The following is a 26,191-nucleotide window of genomic DNA, read 5'->3' as shown; positions in this document are numbered from 1 at the left end:
GGTCCATGTACAAAAATGCATGCTGCTTACAATTGCTCATATAATCAGGTGATCCCATGTGCAGATGGTTATTTAGGTGCCTAACTTTCAGTATGCATGCACAATCACTAGATTTGCATATGCTGTCATAGTAAGTGAACACACAAATGTGTAGGCCTCCCTTTCTGAAAATGTGGCACATGTCAGTCTCACACATACTACTCTTACCCCCTCCTGGGAATGCTTTGCTGAGTGTGACTTGTACTGGAAACATACACAAAATACAGTAGCGTTTTTTCTTAGCTTAGCTTTCAAAACAAATGAGAGCAATCTGCTTAACTGAGCAGAAGTGGACTCTGCATTTGCATTCTGTACTCTGCAGTCATTTCCCTTTAGAAAATATAGTCAAATGATCAGTGGGTCTTTTCCCCAGCATAGTTATAAAATAGCCATTTCACACGTTAATTCTCCGAATTTAGGTTAATTATCTGCCACCTGAACTACTGGGGCAGAACACATGGCAGTGGAATCTAAACTTGGAGCCTAATTAGCAAAGACATTGAGCATCTGCAACTCCTACAAAAATCAGCAGGAGTTTCTGGTAAGCACAGCAGTTGATGTTTTTGAGGATCAGGAGCCACATCTATAGGAAGGAGGCTCATCTGTGTTCACAGAATAAAAATCCATGGTGGATCCAATCAGTGAGCTGTGCTGAAGGCCTGCAGAAATAAATGGGTCTGGACACACTGCAACTGGGATTGAGCCTCCTAGCCCCGGGTAGGCAGGCTCGTGCTAGTTGGTCTTGAGCTAGTGCACTAAAAATAGCAGTGTAGATGTTTTGGATCCAGCTGAGACTCAGGCTAGCCACCCGAGCTCTGACCCATGGGACTGGGTGGGCTTGAAAACCATTGCACCACTCAGGCTGCAATGTCCACGCTGTTATTTTAGTGTGCTAGCTGAAGCCCCACAAGCATGGATTTGTCTACCTGAGCTGGGAGGCTTGCTCCAGCTACAGTGTAGACATACTCATTGACATTTAAATCTGATTTAAAACAAGACTCCAGGAGCTGGGCTCCTAGGCGTGGGCCTACAGTGTAAAAATTTAAAAAGTGCCTAAGGCCAGGTCTACACTAGTCAAGTGTATTGCCAGTGTATCTATACCAGTATAGTGATGCTGGCAAACTCTCTTCATGTGGACACAGCTACCAATAAATAATTGCTTTTGCTAGTGGAGCTTATATTGGTTTGGCAAGAGAAATAAACACTATCAGCTAAAGCATTTCTGTGCCAGTATATCTGCATCTTTTTCACAGAAAAATCACACCCTTGCTGAGATTGCTATACAGTCAAAAGTTTTTAGTGTAGGCCTGGATGAAGTCCCAAAAGTAACTTAGGCTTTTAGGAATCTAAGTCCCATTGACTTTCAGTGAGACAAAGGGTATGTTTACCAGCAAACGTTATGCACAGATTAGCCTACCCTAGCTAAGTTGAATCTAGCTAATGTGGGTAACAATAGCAGTGAAGACAGTGTAGCGGCGGCTTCAGAGTGGGTTAGTGAGCTGGGTACCTACTGAGGGTCCGTGATGGGCTAGTACTAACCAACCTGAAGCCTCCGTTCCGTTGTCTTCACTAGCTGGCTAGATTCAAGCTAGCTTGTGAATAGTTTTGCTATGTAGACATACCCTTAGTATTCTATATGTGTTTCTTTTGAAAATGGGACTTAGGTTTCCAGGTCATTTAGGCAGGTTAGAAAATTTTACCCATAGTACCTTTACCTTAACTTATCCTTGCCATTAGTCATTTCTGAAAATTTTAGGCAAATGAAATGCAGGACCAATTGTTCATATATAAATATACGTCAGATAAAAGTTTACAGCTTGGAATCTGAAAATGATGCATAAAACATAATGCAATAATTCAGTGATATTTATTTTCCTGCTATTTAGAACTCCTCCATTTGCTCCTTTGTATTCCCAAGATCTAAATTCCTGGCCGTAGTGTATTTATTAGCTGTATAGAATAAGAGAGAAATATGTTTTGACAGAGAGAGGATTTTGTTCTCCAAGCGCTTTAGAGGAACTGGCAAAAGGGACATCTTGGCAAGTGTGAATAAAATGTAGATAATTTTAATTCCAGCACTGTTTAACTAAGGAGATTTCTGTATTTTTTTCCTGCAAGAGACTGAACATGATGTATTCCCCAATGATACATGTGAAGCTTGCCTAAAAGTGAATAGGGTTGGAAGTAGGCTGGGAAATAGTTCTTCTGAGTCTAAGTTGACTTTGGCTTTGTGCACATTCTTGGCAAGTTCCTGGGTCACTACAACCTTTTCTGTGAAGCTGAGGTATTGTGGGCCCAAAACATTGGCAATGTTCTCTCTGGTCTGAAATGAAGCCAAAGCCAGCATGACCTTTCTCACAGAACTGGCTAGTTGAATCTGGGTAAATGTTGCTTGCTAGTGAAGGATTGTTCCTTCTGGAACATTTTGTCACCTCTCAATCTGGAGGCTGTGGAAGCAGCCACATTCAGAAAATCAAACTCTTTCAGAGCAAGCTGTTAGAGACTGATACCCCTCAGTGGTAAAGTCCAATAAATGTCAGACAAAGAATTAGAGGTCTGATCTAATAGGAGAATGTTGTGTCTGCAGATACTTTAAGGAAAACCAGTATTTAACTTCCCAGCTCCCTGATGTGCTCCCTGATGGTGGGGATGGCTGTTGGTTCGACTCCAGGCATAATCTAGAGTAGTCTTAGTTTCCAGCTGGCTTGTAAGGTTGCTTTGCACCACTAGCCTAATTAAAACTAGCTTTATCAGAAGCTAGAATCAAGTTCCTAAAGTATATTATACTGTGCCTGTTGATACACAGAAGTAGCTGGCCAGGCATATTAAAGCTAATTTAAAATATGAAAAATTTAAAATTTAAATTAAATTAAATTTAAAAATTTAAATTTAAAAATTTAAATTAAATTAAAATTTTAAAATTTAAAATTTAAAAAACTCCTTATGAAATGAGTGGGTTTCCTGTCCATTATAGTGATCTCCCCATTCACTTAGGAACTGGAGAGCTGTTTTTTAGTGAGAAACATACACCACTGCATTTGCACTGAGCATTCTGTACCTATTCCTGTGCTGTGACTCGTGTGTATGTAATCATCAAATCAGAGTGGAAAACTAAACCTCTCGTGCCTTGAGCTCTTCTGACTGTCTGATGATAGACTGCCTGACTTGGCCTCACTGGAAACCAGCATTCATTTGGCACTGATTTGGCCATACAATCCTCCTCCCTACCCCATCATTGTTTCCTTGTCTTGGCTCCTGCTAATTCTTGTCCTGCTCTAGGATCCAAAGCACTTGGCAGTTCTACAAATTCAGATTCAGAGCTTTGGCAATTCATACACTCCACTTTTCTCTCTCCTTTGAGAGTAGCATGAAACAAGAAGTTATTCCTTCTTCCTACGAGTCTGGATCATGATGCTGACCTCCACCCAGTTGTACTGATCTGCTTTTATCGATGGGCTAACTACTAGCAAAGAGAGAAATGATTTCTGAGTGCCTGCTTTTTTGACAATAACACTTCCACAAGCAAGCTACTGCTGTCTCAATAAGAAAAAAGGCGATTTGTGTATATTTTTGTGAATAAAGGAGATGAGTTCATGTTACACTCATTATTTGTTTGGGAGCATTTGGATGTCTGCTAAGTATTCATGAAAATGTTTGCTGCTCCCAAGTCTCACAAATTTTAGTGTGAACGATATTTGTCCGATAGCTCTTATCTGGGGTTTGTTATTCCATATTCATTATTTTTTGTCATTTTTTAATGTCTTTCTCCTCTTTAAAAGTTGTAGTAATCCAATCAAAGAGAAGAGGAAAAACCCATGTGGCTTAAATGACTAGTAGCTCACAATGAATGGTGGATAATTGAAGTGAACAGTCCATGAACCAATGATATGCTGAGATTTGTTCACAGGAGCATGCTGAGCAAATTTTCACACGTTTAGCAAATACTTATGAATTACACAGAAAACAGGATCATTTCACGAACAGAATAAAAGGCTAAATTCACAAAGCTGTTATTGACAATGAATATAATTTGATCAGCTCTAGACAGGGGTGTTTGTAAGGCAGAAAATATGTGAAAAAATCATAGGTTTTCCTTTTTTTCCCTGTGATAGGACACCACATTTTGCTCTTGGTTGCTCCATGTCCATGTATCCCTTTGTTGTTCGGTTTGTAGTTTGGTGTCATCATATGCTATAGGACTGACTTCGTAAAGAGTTCAAGCTTTAGCGTTCTGGTTCATGATTCCTTCACCAGTGGCCGTCCAGGACTCCAAGGGGCTTTCCGGGTCTCCACTGCAGCCCCCTTCTTGTCTTGTTGACAACCTTGAAGTTCTGACTTCCTCCCCTGAGGTGCTGTTTAGGCTTTCTAGGGCATGTAAATTCCCACAGGTGCAATGAGATTTAAAGAAGCAAATGGTGATGATGCCTCCAAGTTGATAGAGAGGTGAGACTTTCTGCAGAAAATAGAGCACTTGTAGCATTGTGTGCACTCTCAATATAAACCCACATTCACTAGGCACCTACATCTTAAAGCGTCTAGGGAGTATTGTGAGCAGACACTATGATGCCAAGGCAAATAGGCATTAGTGTAGGAAAAGAAAGGAATGTGTATTTTTATTAAAGGTGAGATTCCCCTTGCACAGAGGGTCAGCACAAGACCTGTCCACCACATAAATTCTACTTAAGCCCTCAAAATTGTGCTTAATTGGAACTTAACTGGTGCAAAGGCCTTAAACTGGTCTTTGGCAGAAGGGTGAATTTCATCCTAAAGATATGTCTACACAGCAATTAGACACTTGTGGCTAGCCTGTGCCAGCTGACTCTTGCCACTCTAGCCACGGACTACGTGGCTCTGGGAAGAAGGATAAAGGAGTTTGAGGCGCAAGTGGTGTTCTTGTCCATCCTCCCCGTGGAAGGAAAAGGCCTGGGTAGGAACTGTCGAATTGTGGAAGTCAACGAATGGCTACGCAGGTGGTGTCGGAGAGAAGGCTTTGGATTCTTTGACCATGGGATGGTGTTCCATGAAGGAGGAGTGCTGGGCAGAGACGGGATCCATCTTACGAAGAGAAAGAAGAGGATCTTTGCGAGCAGGCTGGCTAACCTAGTGAGGAGGGCTTTAAACTAGGTTCACCGGGGGAAGGAGACCAAAGCCCTGAGGTAAGTGGGAAAGCGGGATACCGGGAGGAAGCACAGGCAGGAACGTCTGTGAGGGGAGGGCTCCTGCCTCATACTGAGAATGAGGGGTGATCAGCAGGTTATCTCAAGTGCTTATATACGACTGCACAAAGCCTTGGAAACAAGCAGGGAGAACTGGAGGTCCTGGTGATGTCAAGGAATTATGACGTGATTGGAATAACAGAGACTTCGTGGGATAACTCACATGACTGGAGTACTGTCATGGATGGTTATAAACTGTTCAGGAAGGACAGGCAGGGCAGAAAAGGTGGGGGAGTAGCACTGTATGTAAGGGAGCAGTATGACTGCTCAGAGCTCCGGTACGAAACTGCAGAAAAACCTGAGTGTCTCTGGATTAAGTTTAGAAGTGTGAGCAACAAGAGTGATGTAGTGGTGGGAGTTTGCTATAGACCACCGGACCAGGGGGATGAGGTGGATGAGGCTTTCTTCTGGTAACTCGCAGAAGCTACTAAATCGCACGCCCTGGTTCTCATGGGTGACTTTAATTTTCCTGATATCTGCTGGGAGAGCAATACAGCGGTGCATAGACAATCCAGGAAGTTTTTGGAAAGCATAGGGGACAATTTCCTGGTGCAAGTGCTAGAGGAGCCAACTAGGGGGGGAACTTTTCTTGACCTGCTGCTCACTAACCGGGAAGAATTAGTGGGGGAAGCAAAAGTGGATGGGAATCTGGGAGGCAGTGACCATGAGTTGGTTGAGTTCAGGATCCTGACACAGGGAAGAAAGGTAAGCAGCAGGATACGGACCCTGGACTTCAGGAAAGCAGACTTCGACTCCCTCAGGGAACGGATGGGTAGGATCCCCTGGGGGACTAACATGAAGCGGAAAGGAGTCCAGGAGAGCTGGCTGTATTTCAAGGAATCCCTGTTGAGGTTACAGGGACAAACCATCCCAATGAGTCGAAAGAATAGTAAATATGGCAGTCGACCAGCCTGGCTTAACGGTAAAATCCTAGAGGATCTTAAACATAAAAAAGAAGCTTACAAGAAGTGGAAGGTTGGACATATGACCAGGGAAGAGTATAAATATATTGCTCGGGCATGTAGGAATGAAATCAGGAGGGCCAAATCGCACCTGGAGCTGCAGTTAGCAAGAGATGTCAAGAGTAACAAGAAGGGTTTCTTCAGGTATGTTGGCAACAAGAAGAAAGCCAAGGAAAGTGTGGGCCCCTTACTGAATGAGGGAGGCAACCTAGTGACAGAGGATGTGTCTAATGTACTCAATAAAAGCTAATGTACTCAATGCTTTTTTTGCCTCTGTCTTCACTAACAAGGTCAGCTCCCAGACTGCTGCGCTGGGCATCACAGCATGGGGAGTAGGTGGCCAGTCCTCTGTGGAGAAAGAGGTGGTTAGGGACTATTTAGAAAAGCTGGACGTGCACAAGTCCATGGGGCCGGACGAGTTGCATCCGAGAGTGCTAAAGGAATTGGTGGCTGTGATTGCAGAGCCATTGGCCATTATCTTTGAAAACTCGTGGTGAACAGGGGAAGTTCCGGATAACTGGAAAAAGGCTAATGTAGTGCCAATCTTTAAAAACGGGAAGAAGGAGGATCCTGGGAACTACAGGCCAGTCAGCCTCACCTCAGTCCCTGGAAAAATCATGGAGCAGGTCCTCAAGGAAGCACTTACATGAGAGGAAAGTGATCAGGAACAGTCAGCATGGATTGACCAAGCGAAGGTCATGCCTGACTAATCTAATTGCCTTCTATGATGAGATTACTGGTTCTGCGGATGAAGGGAAAGCAGTGGATGTATTGTTTCTTGACGTTAGCAAAGCTTTTGACACGGTCTCCCACAGTATTCTTGTCAGCAAGTTAAAGAAGTATGGGCTGGATGAATGCACTATAAGGTGGGTAGAAAGTTGGCTAGATTGTCGAGCTCAACGGGTAGTGATCAATGGCTCCATGTCTAGTTGGCAGCCGGTGTCAAGTGGAGTGCCCCAGGGGTCGGTCCTGGGGCCGGTTTTGTTCAATATCTTCATAAATGATCTGGAGGATGGTGTGGATTGCACTCTCAGCAAATTTGCGGATACTAAACTCGGAGGAGTGGTAGATACACTGGAGGGCAGGGATAGGATACAGAGGGACCTAGACAAATTGGAGGATTGGGCCAAAAGAAATCTGATGAGGTTCAATAAGGACAAGTGCAGAGTCCTGCACTTAGGATGGAAGAATCCAATGCACCGCTACAGACTAGGGACCGAATAGCTAGGCAGCAGTTCTGCGGAAAAGGACCTAGGGATGACAGTGGACGAGAAGCTGGATATGAGTCAGCAGTGTGCCCTTGTTGCCAAGAAGACCAATGGCATTTTGGGATGTATAAGTAGGGGCATAGCGAGCAGATCGAGGGACGTGATCGTTCCGCTCTATTCGACATTGGTGAGGCCTCATCTGGAGTACTGTGTCCAGTTTTGGGCCCCACACTACAAGAAGGATGTGGATAAATTGGAGAGTCCAGCGAAGGGCAACAAAAATGATTAGGGGTCTGGAACATATGACTTATGAGGAGAGGCTGAGGGAACTGGGAATGTTTAGTCTGCAGAAGAGAAGAATGAGGGGGGATTTGATAGCTGCTTTCAACTACCTGAGAGGTGGTTCCAGAGAGGATGGTTCTAGACTATTCTCAGTGGTAGAAGAGGACAGGACAAGGAGTAATGGTCTCAAGTTGCAGTGGGGGAGGTTTAGGTTGGATATTAGGAAAAACTTTTTCACTTGGAGGGTGGTGAAACACTGGAATGCATTACCTAGGGAGGTGGTAGAATCTCATTCCTTAGAAGTTTTTAAGGTCAGGCTTGACAAAGTCCTGGCTGGGATGATTTAATTGGGGATTGGTCCTGCTTTGAGCAGGGGGTTGGACTAGATGACCTCCTGAGGTCCCTTCCAACCCTGATATTCTATGATTCTATGACTCAGGCTCGGCCTAGGGGGCTGTTTCATTGCAGTGTAGATTTCCGGGTTCTGGCAGCAGCCTGAGCTCTGATACCCTCCCACCTCGCAGGTTCCTATAGCCTGGACTCCAGCCCAAGCCTGGAAGTCTACAGTGCAATTAAGCAACCCTTCAGCCTGAGCCCTGTGAGCCCGAGTCAGCTGGCATGGGGTTTTTTAATTGCAATGTAAACATACCCTAAGTGACTTTGTCAAAGAGAAGGATTCCCAGCAGTAATGTTGAAATGGCTTTTCTGTTTTGCATTAAGACACTACAGCTTAAAGGGTGTGTCAGCACTGATCTAGTTTTGGGCTACTGGTGAAAAGGTGCAGGGTGTGGCAAGAGATGCGGGAGAGGAAACTCCATCCTTTTTTCTGATGTCTGATGGGACTTCCTGGGGAACAGGCAGAAACAAGTTTCCATATCCCAGCTGAGTTCACAGGTTGTCAAGGTATGGTAGCCTATTCCACTGCCTCAGAGTGGCTTCCCCAAATGTAGTCTCTGCATAACTTTTAATCTGTAGAAAGCTCTACACTCTTAAAAAGCTGCAACAGCAACACTGGATTTTCAGGCTGAGGGAAATGAGATCCTCTTATATGTATGGATCATTGTTATAGGCTCTAATGAGAATAAAACGACATCCAGCTGAGCAACTTCTTTATTCCAGGAACACAAGGACCATATTCCAAACGGTCACATGAATAGAGCAACACATGAGTAAGTTCTGTCATTATCTAGCTAACTCCCATCCCTATTGTTAGTCAGAAAAACATGTTAACAAGAAACAGGAATGATAACTTTTCTTTTCCTAACCAAAGATTCAGTGGCAGTACAATTCTGGATCTGTGCTGAAACAAGCATTCCCATCATTCTGTCAATCAACCACCAGGCTGGCTTCCTGGAACAAGTGGTAAACTGAAGTAAGCTTGGTGGACACCAGCCAGTTTCTCTTCCTTTATGTTTTTATTTCAGCCCATGCTGTATTTGCTTAGGAATGTTCTCTTCAGATAGAAGCCTAAGACCTTGTCAGCCAAAATCTGGCCTGCTGCATGCTTAAGCAGTAAAACCCACACTGGTTTTCAGTCATTAGTGTCCATATAGGGTTTTATCTAGTGATATATAGTAAATATTTGCTAAAGTTATCCTGCTGTTATAAAAATTTCCAGGAGATGGGCTTTCCTCCGTTTCATTGTCAGATTTGCCTTCATGAAGGTAGCAATATCTGCTATCAGACTGTTTCATCTTGCTTTTTGATTACCTTGGCACAGGTTATAAACAGTACCCCCTTCTAGCTTCAGGTAAAATTACATTTTAAAAAGCATGCCACGGCACACCTAGTGTAGTTTGAGATTTCCAGGAGATATTCTTGGTGAGGATATTGCTCAGTGGGATACTAATGCAAAAATTTTTGGATGAAATTCTGAGTCCCTTGCTCTAGGACAGATGCTGTACTCACAGAGTGCTAACTGAATCCTGAGAGGCCAGGCAACTGGACTGTTTGCTCCTTGACGCTAGCTACCAATGACAGCAGGATTTACAAGGAGTGGTGTGAATGGGAGACAGTGCTATGCTGGCATCCCTGTGTGGGGGATACAGTGGTGGAGGATACAGCAAAGGGACAAAATACCCCACCCCAAATGGAACTGTGCTTCGCTCAAAAATGAAATTGTCAGCCAGCAATGATTGGTCCCATCAGGCCAAAACAGTTCTCAGCCAGGGCATTTGGGGGCAGGCGAGCCATCAATGAGTCTTCCTAACCTACTCAGTTCTACTAGCACCTTTATACTAAAGGTTCTGAAAGATTCCTCCCACCCTTCACTAGGGTGGGGTGGATAGTGTAGACTCCAGAGAGACTGTGTGGATGAGAAACTGGGATTAGGATCAGCAGAGGCCTAGTGGAGCAGGAGGGTATTTGCTTGAGTTCCCTGCTCCCTCCTGAGACCCCACTGGTCAGAACCATACAGTAGCTCATCTACCACTCTGTGCACCCTTCTGTGCTGGACCGATCAACCTCAGAATCTGTCAGGCCAGCACAGTGGTACCTGCATGGGGGTAGGGGACCTGTGCAGTCTTCAGGAATTGACTTTATAATGAGCAGACACAGAATTCTTTTGTTTTCCCTCAGTGCCCCCGCACCTATCTTCTCTTAGTCCTTCTCTCATCCTAAACAAGGGTCTCAGTATTTAAGGAGTGCCCACGTATGCATTAACTGGTACTTCAATTACACATATCTTTAGTTCTTCAGTACTGAACATTAATAATGCAGAAAAGTACAGATTAAAATAGTGTTACTAAAGTGTCCTGGGGCATTACTGCAGAGTACTAGAGTATTTTTTAAATAAGAATTCATGGACATATTTGCCTATAGTCTCTCTGTAGACCCTGTTTGCTATGGGAATAGCTCTATTTTTAAGCCATTCTCCTGCTAATTTTAAATTCTCAGATATGTCCCAGGAATTAATTTGTGTCCCTATTTCAAACCCACGGAGCTGTGCATGACATCTCTGACACATTCATAGTCTGTAATAGCTCACCAATGGAAGGTTCGGCCTCGCTTTCAGATTTCTGGGTGAGAATTACCACTTTTACCTTGTCAGATTGAATCCTGCACACAAGCAATAGCAAATTTAACCAGCTACTCTGTGATATTTACTTGCACACCTGAGAGGAGAACCAAGCACTTTGGGTCAGATTTTTCCTTGGTGGCACAGTGATGGTTATCAGAGACACAGCCAAGTGCTTCCTCTGTCACAGTGTTACAGGAATGCTGTTGGTTCAGGCAAGTTCAGTGTCGGGGGCGGGAGGCATTCCAGCAGAAGCAACGTGTATGCCCACCATCTATTGTCTAGCACTTGCTGTTGATAGGAACCTGCTCACTAGATACCCTTGGAGCGTGGGAAGACTGGACATACTTCCTAATCCACATTCAGTGCCCTCCTGGTGATACGTTACAGTGACTAGTCTTTTAGAGTCTGATTCAACACCCTTTGAAGCAAATGGAAAAGTAACTTTAATGTGCATGTCATTTTCTGAGCATACTTCTGTGCCCTATGGGTTTGATCCTGCAAGGTAGTGAGTGGGAACTGAGAAAACTCAGCACCTCTGTAAAATGCTCAGCACCTAACAGCACTGGCCCCATTGGAAAGATCCTGCTTTGCTGCTTGAATTGGACTGGAGTTCATAGTTCATATAACTTCTTCCCCACCTTGTGCATGGTGCACCAGAGGGCAGGAACTAACTCACAGAGTGCCAACCAGTCACAACAGGTTGGTCCACGTGACACCAACAATAGGATCTAGGAGTGGTGAAAGCCCTGGAAAGGTCACATCCAGTTTAAAAAAAACCAGACATGGGCTTTATACTTTCATTACAATATAAATATTGAATGAGTCACATATTGTATGAGTAAATATAGGAGATGAATGGCTGTTCGTTTCCTTGGTCAGTATGCACTTAACTGTTTATATCCCTGATTTTGAGGATTTGTGTTGGTGGGAACTTCGGCCGTCTTAACTCTGTATTTTGTGTGGGAATATAAACAATATGTGAGTCGTGTAATCTATAAGTAAATAATGGGAGAGAAATGGCTATTCAGGTAACTGTCTTAAAGTTGATAGACTTCTTGCTTGTTTTCAATCTACCAGAGAGTGAAAGTATTTGCTACACATTTAGAGTTGTAATTAGTTGTAATTGTGTATCAGGTAGTGTTAAACTGGGTTAATCCATTTGGGGAAACCAAGCATTTTCACACTCTTGTATGTATATCATTTTGCATATCTATGTGTATAATATTTGAGAACTGTTATATACAGTAGTGAAGAGCTGGAATTATTACAACCAGCTGTTGGTGGAAAATGCAAAACTGTGTTAGGTCCTGAGACTGCAGATGACACCCACATGCCTAACTTTACACACATAAGGAGTCCCATTGACTTCACTGAGGCTTCTTACATGGGTAAGTATTTGGAGGACTGGGGCCTTAGGCAGTGATACTGCTATACATTGTGCATGGAGTCTCATCGGCTTCAATCAGTTGTACTACTCACAGACTTAAACATGTGTATACTTTTTTTGTAGGATTGAGGCCTCTGTTTGTAAGTTGTTTGAGGTAGGGACTGTGTCTTACTGTATGTTCTGTAAAGAGCAGCATATAGCTACTGTGCTGGATCAATTATCCAACATTTGAATACAAAGCTGTGACCGTTGGTTTTGAATGGATAGATAGGTCATAGATATTACTTGTATTCTCTGGATAAGTGTAACTCTTAGGCTATGTCTACACTACAGCTACAGGTGTGATTTGCTGATCATGTAGATGTACCCGTGCTAGCTTTAATTCAACTAGCTGGCTAAAAGTATGTTGTATCAACCAGGCATGGTACTAACAAGCTTCAACAGGACTTTATTTTCAAAGTGGAAACCTCTTTACCAAGCTGCTGCTGCACCTTCTGTAGCTTTCTCCCAGCCTCTCAACTCCTCCCCCTCCTTTCTGTTTCCTGTCCTTTCAGATTCCCAACAGCCAATGCTCCCAATTCTAATAATTACAAGCAACATCTAAACACCACATTCCCTCCTCTCTTAAGAAACTCTCCCAATTAAAATAACAGGAACAAATATGAAACAAGACACTGTACTGTTGGCAGAAATATTACACTGAAAACACTGTAGATACTACATAACATAGTCTCTAGTCCAGACAGGTGGTCGTCTGGGTCTGACAGGCCGTCTCTCAAGCCCCGGTTCCAGTGCAATTTCTTGTTGTGTTGGTACTACAGTGAAGTCATCCAATGCAGACTGGGTGTTGGCATAATCTCCTCTTGGTGCATAGGCAGGTGCAAGATAAGAAGCATTCCATACCCGCCCATCAGAAAGTCGATAGGTGTAAGGTCCCTTCTTCTCTATGATTTTAAGAGGAGCTGTGAATTTATGGTCCCCTTTGTGTAAAATTCCAGGTTTTCACATTCTAACAAAGGAATCACACTCAAACGCTGGTTCTTTAGCACCCCACCGCTTGTCTGTGAAAGCCTTAGACTTTGCTTGGTTCTGTTTTACTGTTTTTCTCACATCATCCTTGTTTGGGGCATCCGGCTGTGCCTTTAACAATCCAACAATGTTCAGTTTAGTATTCATCTGTTTCCCATGCAGTAACTCTGCGGGTGATCTTTGCGTTGTGGCATGTCGTGTAGCCTGGTATGCTTGCAAGAAATCAGCAGTGAAGGGTATCCACAGTCGCCCTTCCAGTTTAGCTGTTTGCAGATTCTCTTTCAAACTTCTGTTAAACCATTCGATTTCCCCATTGGTTTGAGGGGAATATAGGGATGACCTTCTGTGTAAAATGTTCCTCTGTGCTAGAAAAGTTTCAAACTCCAGGGAAGTAAATTGACTACCATTATCTGAAACCAGTTCTTTGGGGTTACCTTCCCTGCTGAAAACTGAAGAGAGGAACTTAATTACTGTAGCAGAAGAGATTTGCGATGTAATTTACTGAAATAGTCTATTAAAGTGATGGCATAAAGGCAATCAATTGGAGCGGTATCAAAGGGTCCTAAAGTGTCAATTGCCACTTTTCCCCATGCAGATTCAGGAAGAGGAACAGGCTGTAATGGAGGGGTACATGTTACTGCTGTCTTATCATGCATTTGGCAAGTGACACAGGATTTTATGAGTGCTTCAGTTTGAGAGTCCATCCCTGGCCACCAATACAGATCCCGTAGTCGTTGTTTGGTTCGGACAATTCCTTGATGATTATCGTGTGCCAGGTGTATGAATTTTGACTGTAATTCTTCTGGCACAAGGAGCTGGTGTGTACCTCGTAGCACACAGCAATCAAACAAAGAAAGTTCATCCCGAATGCTAAAATAAGGCAGCAAAACTGGGTCAAGGTTTTTAGGGTGACTGCGCCATCTCTTTGTCAGAAATTCCCATAGTTTTTGTTGAATTGGACACGCTGAACAAGCAGCTTGAAACTCTTCTCTTGTAACTGCAGTGAGAGTGCTTGTAATAAGTGCAACCACTATATCCTCATCCTCCGTTGGATCATCTGGTGAAGGCAAAGGCAGGAGAGAAAGGCAATCAGCGACCACATTTTGGTTTCCAGGCTTACATTCCAGTTCATAATTGAAAGAGAGTAGTCTTGCAGACCATCAAGCAATACGATATCCTGCTTTTTCCAGTCCTGTCATGGTGAGTAATGTCGTCAAAGGGCTGTGGTCTGTGCACAACTTGAACGTGTGGCCCCACAGGTAAGTTCTCCATTTTTCAGTAGCCCAGACACAAGCAAGTGCTTCTTTTTTGACTGTAGGATATTTTCTCTCAGCATTACTCAGTGTCCTTGAAGCAAATGCAACAGTCCTCTCTGTGTTGTCCTCATGCAGTTGTGTGAGAACAGCCCCAAGTCCATAATCAGAAGCATCAGTAGTTACAATTGTGGGCAATGCAGGACTGAATAGTGCAAGTACTGGACTATGTACAATCAAGTCTTTCACCGTTTCGAAACTAGCTTGTGCATCCATTGTCCACACTAAGGTTGAACTTCTCTGTAGTAATTCCCGTAACGGTTCAATGACAGAAGCATAATTGGGAATGAATTTTGCGTACCAGGAGGTAAGACCCAAGAAGGAACGTAAGGTTTGCAAATCTGTTGGAGGAGGAGCATTTGAAATTGCCAGGATATGATCTGGATCAGGTTTTAGTCCAGCCTGTGAAATTGTATGCCCCAGAAAGGAGAGTTCAGTTTGTCTAAATTTGCATTTGGACCTATTGAGCTGGAGGCTCGCTGTGCTGATGCAGTTTAGTACAGACTGCAGGTTATTGTCATGCTCCTCAGAAGTATTTCCAAACATGATAATATCATCCAGATAGCACTGAACTCCATGTTGATTCTTCAGAATCAATTACATCATTTTTTGAAAAGCACTTGGGGCAGATGTGAGACCGTATGGAACATGTTTAAAACGAAATAGTTCCTCATGTGTCATAAATGCTGTGAGGTCTCTGCTATCTTCATGCAACGTAACCTGGTGGTATGCGCTCTGCAAATCAAGAGTAGAAAACATCTTTGCTCCACAGAGTTCTGCAAATACTTCTTCTATGTGAGGAGGAGGATGGCTGTCAATCACAATAGCTTTATTTGGCTCCCTTAAGTCCACACAAAGGCGAATGCCTCCACCCTTCTTCTGCGTCACTACTATAGGTGAAACCCATTCCGAGGAGTCGATCTCTTCAATAATGTCCTTTTGAACAAGTTTTCTAAGTTCCTCTGAAACAGCTTCCCTGACTGAAAATGGTAAATGCCGTAACTTCTGTCATACAGGCATCACATTATTCCGCATTTTAACTTTATGCAGAAACCCATAAGCACAGCCGAGTTTCTCCTCAACTTGGTGTTGGGTCCCAGCTGAAACTGGTGTGTGTACTGCAAGAGTGCTTTGCTGAGGAAGATCAATTCGTCCATTAACTACCCTGAGATTTGAAGCAGCCAATAAAATCTCCGTCAAGGATAGCAGTGCCTTTGTGGACAATGTAGAACTCTGCAGTTACACAGCAATCACCAAAAGTAACTATTACTGGCAGGCAACCATGTACTGGAATATGTTTTTTTAAATAGCACACCAAGTGAAGTTTGGGTTCAGTAAGAGGCACATCTTTAAAGTAATGCAGATAGATGGAATCAGGTAGTATAGATACTGCTGAGCCAGTGTCCAACATCAGCTGAACAGAGTGTGGTTTGCCTGAGGGTATGGCGGAAACGTTTACAGTGGACTTTATCTGTTCTGGAATATGTGCAGTAGTGATTTTGTCCACGCTCAGCACAGTAACATTTGGTATTGTAACTGCATACACCTGTTGATTGAACTGGCTACTGTGACATACTTTAGCAAACTGTCCAATCTTTTTGCAATGATTGCACTGAGCTACTTTTGCTGGACATCCTGTGTAGCTTGCAAGGTGTTGTGGGGATCCACAGCAAAAACATGCTTTTACTGTATTTTGAATGTGCTGATTCGGTGGTTTTTCATTAGTTTTCCTCTTGCAATTGTGTGTCTGCAGTGGTAGTGAACTTTTCTGCAAAGGAGTCACAGTCTGGACTGTGGCTCCTGTTTCCATGCTCATTATTTTGGCTTCAGCTGTAGCTGACTCAATCTGAGTAGCAATGGTTATTGCTTTTTCTAGTGTAAGTTGTGGTTCTAGAAGTAAGCGTTCTCTTACATGAAGCATGGTTGTTTTCTCAATGAGCTGGTCTCTAATCATCTTGTCTGCCATATTCCCAAAGTCACAAATTACAATCAGGCTCCTCAGGGAAGCAATATACTGCATTATATTTTCCCCTGGTTTCTGCTCACGCTGGCAAAATCTGTAGCGATTCGCTACTACATTCACTTTTGGCACAAAAAAATTCTTTAATGCAGTGAGTGCAGTCTCATATTTTCATCTGCAAGGGGAAAAGTGTAAAATATATGCTGCCCTTCTGCTCTAAGGCAGTGGATTAGCAGAGCACACTTTCTTACTTCAGAAATCTCTGTAGTACTGATTGCAATCAGATAAGTCTCAAACATACGGATCCAGATAGTAAAAGCAATTGGAGGCTCATCTGGGCTTTGCAGAAAGGGTGCAGATGGGTTCAGAGGCAGAAGAGCCCATCCTCGTCGCCAAAATGTTGTATCAACCAGGCAAGGTACTAACAAGCTTCAGCAGGACTTTATTTTCAAAGTGGAAACCTCTTTACCAAGCTGCTGCTGCACCTCTTGTAGCTGCCTCCCCACCTCTCAACTCCTCCCTCCTCCTTCCTGTTTCCTGTCCTTTCAGACTCCCAACAGCCAGTGCTCCCAGTTCTAATAATTGCAAGCAACATCTAAACACCACAAAGTAGCAGTGAGGATGTGATGCAGTGGGCTTCAGCGCAGGGAACGCAAGCCTGCCTGGTTCCTCTGGGCATGTGTTCATATTTCTAGCCTGCACGGAAGTCTGTGCCACGGTGTTCTCACTGGTATTTTTAGCAAGTTAACTAAATTAAAGCTAGTGCAGGTATGTCTACATATGCTGCAGTGTAGCTGTACCCTTAGAATCAAGTTTCTAATTCAAATGACTTCTTCATCTCTAGCCTTAGTTGCAGCTGCTGTATATCTTTCCTCTCATCTCTGAATCGCCAGAATTATTCAATGCTTACAATTACTGTAAAACCCTCATCTAAGACATGTGGATCAAAAAGCACGGAGCTCCAGAGGACTTGTTTGGCCTCAGTCCTAATATGAGGTAGGCAAGTACAGTATTCAGTGCACCGCATTTTGAAAAGTCCACTTCTGCATATATGTACTAGGTCAGTGGTTCTCAAAGCTGGTCCGCTGCTTGTTCAGGGAAAGTCCGTGGTGGGCTGGACCGGTTTGTTTACCTGCTGCGTCCACAGGTTTGGCCGATCGTGGCTTCCACTGGCCGTGGTTTGCCACTCCAGGCCAATGGGGGCTGTGGGAAGTGCCGCGGGCCCAGGGACGTGCTAGCTTACCTTCCCGCAGCCCGCATTGGCCTGGACTGGCGAACTGCGGCCAGTGGGAGCTGCGATCGGCCGAACCTGCATACGCGGCAGGTAAACAAACCAGTCCGGCCCACCACGGGCTTTCCCTGAACAAGCGGCGGACCGGCTTTGAGAACCACTGTACTTGGTGATATTCCAAAGTGTGCTTTATAGCTAAGGTTACCCATATATATGAAATTAGCCTCTAGATCTTTGATTGCCAGAGATGGAGATGCACTTTTGTAACCCAACTACTTAAAGATTGTCTCAGAATAACTTTATTTTTGTGTTATGTAATAACCGTGACTATAATAACCTGAGCTGGAGAGATTTGATTGTACACCTTTTAAATTAATGTGCAGACTTGGTGAAATCCACAAAGCTTAGATGCCAGCTTTGCATCTTTTTTCTTAGATTATGTGACATTGTGTGCTTTTTTTCATGACTTTACCGTTCAGTTTGGAAATAGAGAAATAGACTGCCCACATTGGGGGGGAAAAAAAGCAGAATGTCATGAAATGGGAGAACCCCCTCCTGATAATTGTAAATTATTATGACCACATGTTTTAAAGAAACAAACTTAGAAACTTCTCAGCTGATATCAGATAACAGAAATCTGCAAGATGAAAGACTGTAATTCTCATAGTCAATAGTTTTGAGTTATACAAGGAGCCTTGCTGAAGTCAATGGGACCACTTGTGTGAATAAGGACTACTCAGCAAGAGTGCAGGTTGGAGCTTTCTGCTTTTTATATATATTATATCATTAGCCTCTGAAAAATGTTGGTGCAAGAAACAGATATAAAGTTTATTACATTTAATATGTTTTTCAAGCAATATCAATTTTTTTCATAATCTCTGCTTCTAGTGATCCACTCCATACAGCTTAGGCACCTACATGGTGTTAGGCTCCCTCCATGGGAACTGAAGGGGGAGACATTTAGTACTTCACAGGCTAAGGACCTAGAGTTCTTCAGCTTCTCGGTGGCCCTGAAACTTTCTTAGGAACATTACTGCAATTTACAACCAATGGGAGTTCATTGGTTGCCATGGAAAAAGGGTAACATTTTGTGAGTCGGAAATAGGAACAACTTCTCATTTTCCATGTGGAAGGGAGGGCCAGATGTAGGGCGTGGGTGATGGGTTTGCACCTACACAGATCCGCTGATGAAATGTGCGCAGCAGCTCTGTAATTTCAATAGGGAATCCTTTCTAGAGAGAGAGAGAGTGTGTGTACACCACTATCCTCTACTGGATAGGATCAGAACTGTTCAGCTGTGTGTCATAAGACTTATATTGCTGCCAACTAACTAACAGTTATTATGGAGGACCTGAGTTCTATCTCTGTTGCTTCTGTGAAATTCCAAGTGCCATGATAGGCAGCCCAGAGACAAATGTGAAACTCCTAGTTGTTCACACGTTTGTTACTATTGAGGAGAGAGGGTTGTTCCCTCCAGAGACGATGGAGAGTCAGATGATGGGCGGAGGAGAGATTCTCTTTCCACAGCTAAAAGGCTTCTTTATGCAGTGACTGGGGCATGAGTGGTCAGGCCTAGTGGTCGAAGCCCAGGGACAAAACCAATGACCACGTCAGGTACCAAGCTGAAGATCAGAGCTGGAGACTGTGCCAGGTGCCAAGCCGAGGGTCACAGCTGGAGATAAAGTCAGGTACCAGGTCAGGGGCCAGAGGTGCCAACAGCATTAGGGGTAAGGTGGAGGAGCAGAGACATGGAGTAGGACAGGACAGCAGGAACTGGGAGTAGACAGGAGTCTGGGATAGGAAGACAGAACTCAGGAGCAGGCAGGAATGCAGGGCTCAGGAGTCAGGTAAACAGGAGGGGTCCATAGTAGCAGCCTGCTAGGGATTCCTCTAGTTGCTTGGACAACTTCTTATAGTTACTTCATGTTATATATATATAGAGTCCCTCAGCCAACTGAGGGGCTCATTTCCCCCCAATCATGAGCTTTGGGTACGGTGATCTCTGTGAGCTAACCCTTTGCTGGATCCTTCCTTGGTTACTCAGGTAAGCTGCTGGATGATGGTCATGACCTGGGCACTGCCTGGGGACTCATGGGCTCGAGTTTGAGGCATGTGATTTTTCAATCACCCTCTCCCCTCGTGTGCCCTCTGAGCAGTCATTGGTTTTTCAGGGTGGTTTGGTGGAAGGCGTTTACCTTCCCCACCAGGTCCCAGGAGTGCTCTTCAGGACAGTAGCCTTCCCAGTCCACACTATACCAGAGTTTTATCCCATCTAATTTTGGTATTAAGGATCTCAGGGATGATGTACTCATTGTGGTCTTGAACATGTACTAGTAGGTGAGTGGTCAGATGGGAGTGCTCAGGGTGCTGGTCTGGAAGGTGGGGTTTCAGGAGCGATATGTGGAAAATTGGGTGTACTTGGAGAGATGGGGCAAGTCAAGTTCAAAAGCAGCAGAATCAATTTGCCAGCAAATTCAATAGGGGCCAAGGAAATGGCAGTCTAATTTATGAGATGGCCTGTTCGTGTGTAGATGTTTTGTGGAGAGCCATACTTTCTGTCCTATCATCATCAATGGTTCACATATTGTTTGTAGCTCTTCTTGGCATCCTCCAGGTGAACTTTTAGGTCATCTTGGGTTTGGCATAGCTGTTCTATCCAGTCCAGGGCAGCTGGGTTGTGGGAAGCCAGTGGTAAGTCTGGATAAAATTGGGGGATGGAACCCATAATTTGAAAGAAAAGGGGCTTTGCCCCGTAGATGCGTGTTTTGTGTTGTTTTTTTTTGTACGCAAATTCTGCCTGAGGCAGCAGCAAGAACCAGTTGTTCTGGTCATAAGTCCTTTGTTCAAAGCTTCCTTCTTGTTAGAAAATCAAAGTCCAGAGAAATGGAGCAGGATTGAAGACAAAGAATGATATCACAGTCTGCAATTTATACCCCTTAGTTCAGGTGCATAGAAAGTTACTGGAACAAACATGGAGTCCCGGGTCACATGTGCCTTGCTGAGTCATTGCCTATGTGCTGCCTAAAGAGATCTTGCATGGTGTTGGAGCAGTGGTAAAGGCAAGTTTTAATTGTTTGAAGGCCTGCTGGGACTTGGGATACCAGAGGTACCGAGTGTTTTTGTGGAGAGGGGCGATCTTCTCTTAGAATTTCAGGATGAACCGCTGACAGACGTTCACAAACCTCAAGAAGTGTTGTAGCTCATGAACGTTCCATGGCGCTGCCCACTAGAGGACTTCCTTTAACTTGCACGTGCCAATTTTGATACCAGCAGGAGATAGGATGAATCCTAGGAATTCTTCAGAGGACTGATCAAAAGCACATTTTTCTAGTTTGACAGAGAGGTCATGTTGGTGTTGTCTCTCCAGGACAGAATGGACATGCATGGTGTGCTGTTTGGCATTGTCCAAGAAAATAAGTATGTTGTCCAGGTATGCTGTCACGTATCGGTTCAGAATGTCCCAGAATACATCATGAATAAAATGCTGGAACATTGTAGGTGTGTTTGTCAACCTAAGGGGCAGATAGATATTCAAAGTGGCCATAATTTGAAAGGTGGTCTTCCATTTGTCCCCTGCTCTAACACATACTCGGTTATAGGCCCCCAGGCGGTACTCACGCAGTTGGCATACACCTAGGTGGTACTCACACAGTCAGTTAGCTTGGGGATTAGTGGCAACAGGTACTGGTTTGTAATGGTGACCTGATTTAGGGCCCGATAGTCAATACACAGTCAGAGGCTCCCATCCTTTTTTTTAAACAAAGAGGACTGATGTCCCAGCAGACGATGTGGATTTACTAATAAAGCCCTTGTCTAGGTTTTCCTAAAGGTAGGTGTGCAGCGTATTCAGGCTTCAGCATGGTGTATATATGCCTGAAATGGAATGCTTGCCCCGGTTGTAGCTTGATTAGGCAGTCCTGGTCCCTGTGTGGAGGCAGGGTCTTGGCTTTGTTTTTTGCAAATACATCTTTATAATCACTGTATTTGAATGGAAGTTGAGGATCGGAGTCAGTGGGTAGCTCTCCTGGGCCCTCTACCCTGGTGTGAGACCGTTGTGGAACTACTGTGTGCTTTCCAATTCCTGGGTCAAGCACTGCTGTTGGCAGAATTCTGAAGGGAATTCAACTTTTAGCTCATGCCAGTGAATAAGGGGATTGTGGAGGGCCAGCCATGAGATACCCAGGATCAAAGAGAGGTGTGGGGAATGGATGGTGCTGAACTGTAGGGTGTCTTGATACCCCTTGATCATAACTTCTAGTGGAACAGTTTCTGTAAGCACTGGCCCAGATGATAAGAGGAACCTGTCAATCATCTCTTCTAGATCTGGAACACTCTTGGGCCACAGGGGAATCTGTAGTGCCCGGGTTGCCTCTGCATTAATAAAATTGTCTTCCATGCATGAGTCATTGAGGGCCTGCTGTGGAGGGAGTGTTTGGGAATGCCCCAGGAATTGCAAAGTGACTGGGACTTATAAGCACCGTGTGGTCAACAGTAACCAGCACGTGTCTCGGCTGTCAGGACCTCAGTTGGGTTTTCAGGGGGATATTCTGTCAGGATGCCCCAGCTAGTCCCCTTCACCAAGCCTGTGCTGGCTTGTTTCCCAGATTCCTTCTGGACTGGATTCCTCATGAGGCAATTGGAGATAGCATGGTCCTGCTCACGACAGTAGTAGCACAAGTTAAGGCATGGCCAGTGTGTTCTCTCTTCGAGAATGACTTGCTGGTGGGTTAGGTCTACCTGCATTGACTTGACTGGTAGGGTGGGGTCCTATAGTGGGGGACCTTGTTGTGGCACCCCTCTTTCTTCCCATCAGTACAGGTGATGAGTTTTTTGAAGGTGTCCAGGCCTACTGGGATCTCAACTCCAGCTAGTTTGTCCTCACCCTCATCCTGCAAGCTCCATCAAAACGATATAACTGGGCCACCTCTTTCCATTCTGTGTCTGATACGAGATGGCAGAAATGAGCTACATAGGCAGTGGCTGGGCCCAACCCCTGTTGGAATTTCCACAGGGGGGCCTCAGTGGAGTGGGCATAGTTAGGGTAATTGAAGATGGTCAATATCATCTACTGGAAGGCACCCCAATTAGATAAAACTAGAATGTTGACTTCCAACAGAGGAGAGGCCCAGTCCAACACCTCCCCTGTCAGCAGGCTGACTTCCAGGCCTACCTTGGTATGGTTGGAAGCGTACACCTGTGGTCAAAGTAAGAACAAGAGGAGTGTCGAAGTGCTGATTTGGAGGGTCAAAGTGCTTGGGCAGAGGGACATTTGGGAACAGCGCAGCTGGACAAGCGCAGTGTTTTCTGTATGGCATTGAGGGAATTGATCCCGCAATGTGCGATTCTCAGTGGCCAGCTGCACATTCTGCACTGGGAGGGCTCCGTTGTTTGCCTGGAGGTGGATCACTTGCTTGTGCAGTACAGATGACCCTTCCAGCAGGGAGCTCTCCTGGGTTCATCCTCGGCTGGGCCCACTCGGAGAGGTTAATAATAGTCTGAGCAAGCTGCAGTGACCAGGACGTGGGTGGTCAGCTACTGATAGGAGCTGGAGTCATGCTTAGTGGTCTGAGTCAGGAGTCAAAACTGAAGACAGCACCAGGTACCGAGCCAAAGGTCAGAGCGGGAGACAGTCAGGTGCCACGGGTGAGAGCCAGAGACAGCATCAGAGGTAAGGCAGAGGAACAGGACCTGGATTAGGGCTGGACAGCAAGAACTTGGAGTAGACAGGAGTCTGGGATAGGAGGACAGGAACCAGGAGCAAGGGGGGAAGCTGGAATCAGGAGCAGGCAAGAATGCAGGGCTCAGGAGTCAAGTATCAGGAGGGGTCCATAGAAGCAGCCAGGGATTCCTCAGTTGCTCAGAAAACTTCCTGTTGTTACTTTGTGGTTTATGTAGAATCCATCAGCCAATTGGGGTGCTGGATGTTCCCCCCAGTTGGGAGCTTTGGGGGCAAGGCCCTCTCTGAGCCGACCCTTCCCTGGTTACTCAGGTGCGCTGCTGGGAGACATTTGAAGCCTGGGTACTGCCTGTGGACTCGTGGGCCCAGGTTTGAGGCCTGTGGTCCCTCACCCTTTATACACCCTCTTGAGAGCAAAGCAGCAGCATACTTTAGTGGAAATGATCTCCCTGCTTTCGGAATCCTGGTTTCAAGATTTCTGGTCATCCTGTATGCAGTGTTGAAGGAAAATAAATTTGAATTGATTCCTTGAGTGAATTGGCAAGGGCATACAAGCTTCAACTGATGTAAAAAGGCTATAATAGAAAAGGCAAAGAGCCTTTGTCAAATGATCCCCTCCCCCCCACATGAACTATATCAGATTAGGAGAGATTAGTCACACTGTTCCTACGAGCATAATTCTCGTCCTGCTGTGATACCAAGAATCCCATCACAGCCCTTCACTCTATACTCTGCATGTTAGTGCCCTTGCGATAACAAACAGTGATGGTTAATGATGGGCCTTCCACCACCAGGTTCAGCCCTAGCCTCACATTCAATTCTTTAGGGCTTTTAGTGTTCCTTTAACCTGCTTAAATAACTCCCATCACTGATATTAAAGAGACAAGGTGGGTGGGGTAATAAAAGCAAGCTTCTCTCTCACCAACAGAAGTTGGCCCAATAAAAGATATTACCACCCCCCTTGTCTCTCTAATATTCTGGGACTGACATGGCTCCAACTAGACTGCATACAGTAGTGATATTGTGAGTTATGTGCCTGTATCAAGGGCATAACAGAGTCTTTTGTTTCTAATTGTGTCTTGTGCTCTGCTTCTAGGTGATACTCCAACAATCTAGCACAAAGTTTGCCACTAAGCCTGCTGTGCAGAAGCTGCATGTTGATGAAAGGAAAATACACGCTGTACAGTACAAGTTCTGAGTTCACGAGGGAGTATGATAAGTAATGGGAGTTGTTGGCAGCCAATTTCACCTCAAGGTTAGGAAGGTGAAACTTAGATGTGAGGGGTGCTGTCTTTACTCACTTGGAGTGTGTGGCCTAACAGAGCAAACCTCTTTCCTGTAGGTGAATGAACAAATCCGTTGCAACCCCTGTTTTGTGGGGGTTGGGGCAGAGGCTCATTTTTCTTGAAGAAACCATTGCTGCTGCTGCCTGACTATTCATAGAGGCTGTTTAACATTCTTTATGTGTACAGCATGTCCTCTGATAAATCTGATAAACAGTAATGTGACTACTTCCTGTAGGAGGTCCTGAGTTTTTTTTCCTAAGGCTTTTTTTTTCTTTCTGTTATTGAGGGACAGATCATTGCTTGTAACTTAGAGCGTGTCAATTTAGAGCACGTTATTAAGTGGTGGAAGAGCTGCCAGTGCAATTGCCCTATGGGAAAGAAAGGCATTACTCAGAGTCCACCAAAGGAGGTGCAGTACATTTTTCATTGTAACGTGTGCCATCTCCAGGGTCATATAAGCTCCTGTTCTTTAGCAAAGGTAGACTGAGATATATGTGTTAGACTTTGTAAAAAGTTATTTTGTATGGGATCGTTAATAATAATAATACAAAAGTCAGATTGCTTCACAGCCAGTTGCAGCCTGTACATATCTGGCCTGATTCCCCACTGCCCTGTAGCTTGTGTAGCCATTTACAGCTGTGCAAAGTGCGTTACATCCTGACATTTTCACCCGCATTACAGAGGTTTAATTGACCACACATGGTCAAATGCAAATTTTTATTTGCATTTGTGTCAAGGTTACAATAGGTCATTTTGCTAGGAAGGGCCTGACTGTTAGCAGAGTGGCCAAAGTAAATGTGACCCCATTTTGTGAGTTCTGTACAGGATGTGCATATTCAAATTGGTTAATTGCACATGAACAGGACTAAATAAGAGATCCCACAGCAGCGTGTGCTCAATTGCTGGCAGGGAAGGAAGAATTATCGTTGTCGTTGTCGTTTTGGGGGGAGGCCCGTGAATACTGAAGCAATGGGTGTCAATGTAAGAACTGACCTAGATACACTGTGCAGAAAAATATTTTCAGGCCTGTGAGATGAAAAAAATGAGGAGTGAGAGAGAGCAAATGAGGGTCCTATATTAATTCAATAGACAGTATTGTCTCCTTTTTCATAGGTAAGTATAAAGTGAAAAAATTCTCCAAAAATAACTAACACAGGGCAGAATAAAATGGCCCACAGCACCCCATTGAATCCAGGTTAGTTTGCAGTGTGAGCAGCAAGCAGTGGATGTGGTTTCAATGAGTGGAAATGGTCCAAACAAAGACAGTGCAATGCTTACCTAACTGCAGTAAAAACATGACTGTGCAGATCTATAGGACAAACTCCACAATCTTCCCTCCCAGCTTCATCCCTCTACTTGTAGTGGCTGGGAAGCAGTTCTGCATCTGAGGGTATGTTTATATTTCCAGCTCAAGGAGACATACCCCCGTAGAGTATGTAATAGAACATAGCCATGGCAGTGTGCGAGGCTAGCCACCCCACAGAGTACCTATCACTCCGAGACGCTAGGCACGTGCTTGAGGTGGCTAGCCTCTCCCATTGCTTGTGGCTACACTCTGTTTTTAGGATGCTAGCTCGATCAG

The sequence above is a fragment of the Lepidochelys kempii genome, chromosome 5 (genome assembly GCF_965140285.1).
Source record: "Lepidochelys kempii isolate rLepKem1 chromosome 5, rLepKem1.hap1, whole genome shotgun sequence".
Lineage (NCBI taxonomy): Eukaryota > Metazoa > Chordata > Testudines > Cheloniidae > Lepidochelys > Lepidochelys kempii.
Note: the sequence above shows the minus strand (reverse complement) of the source record.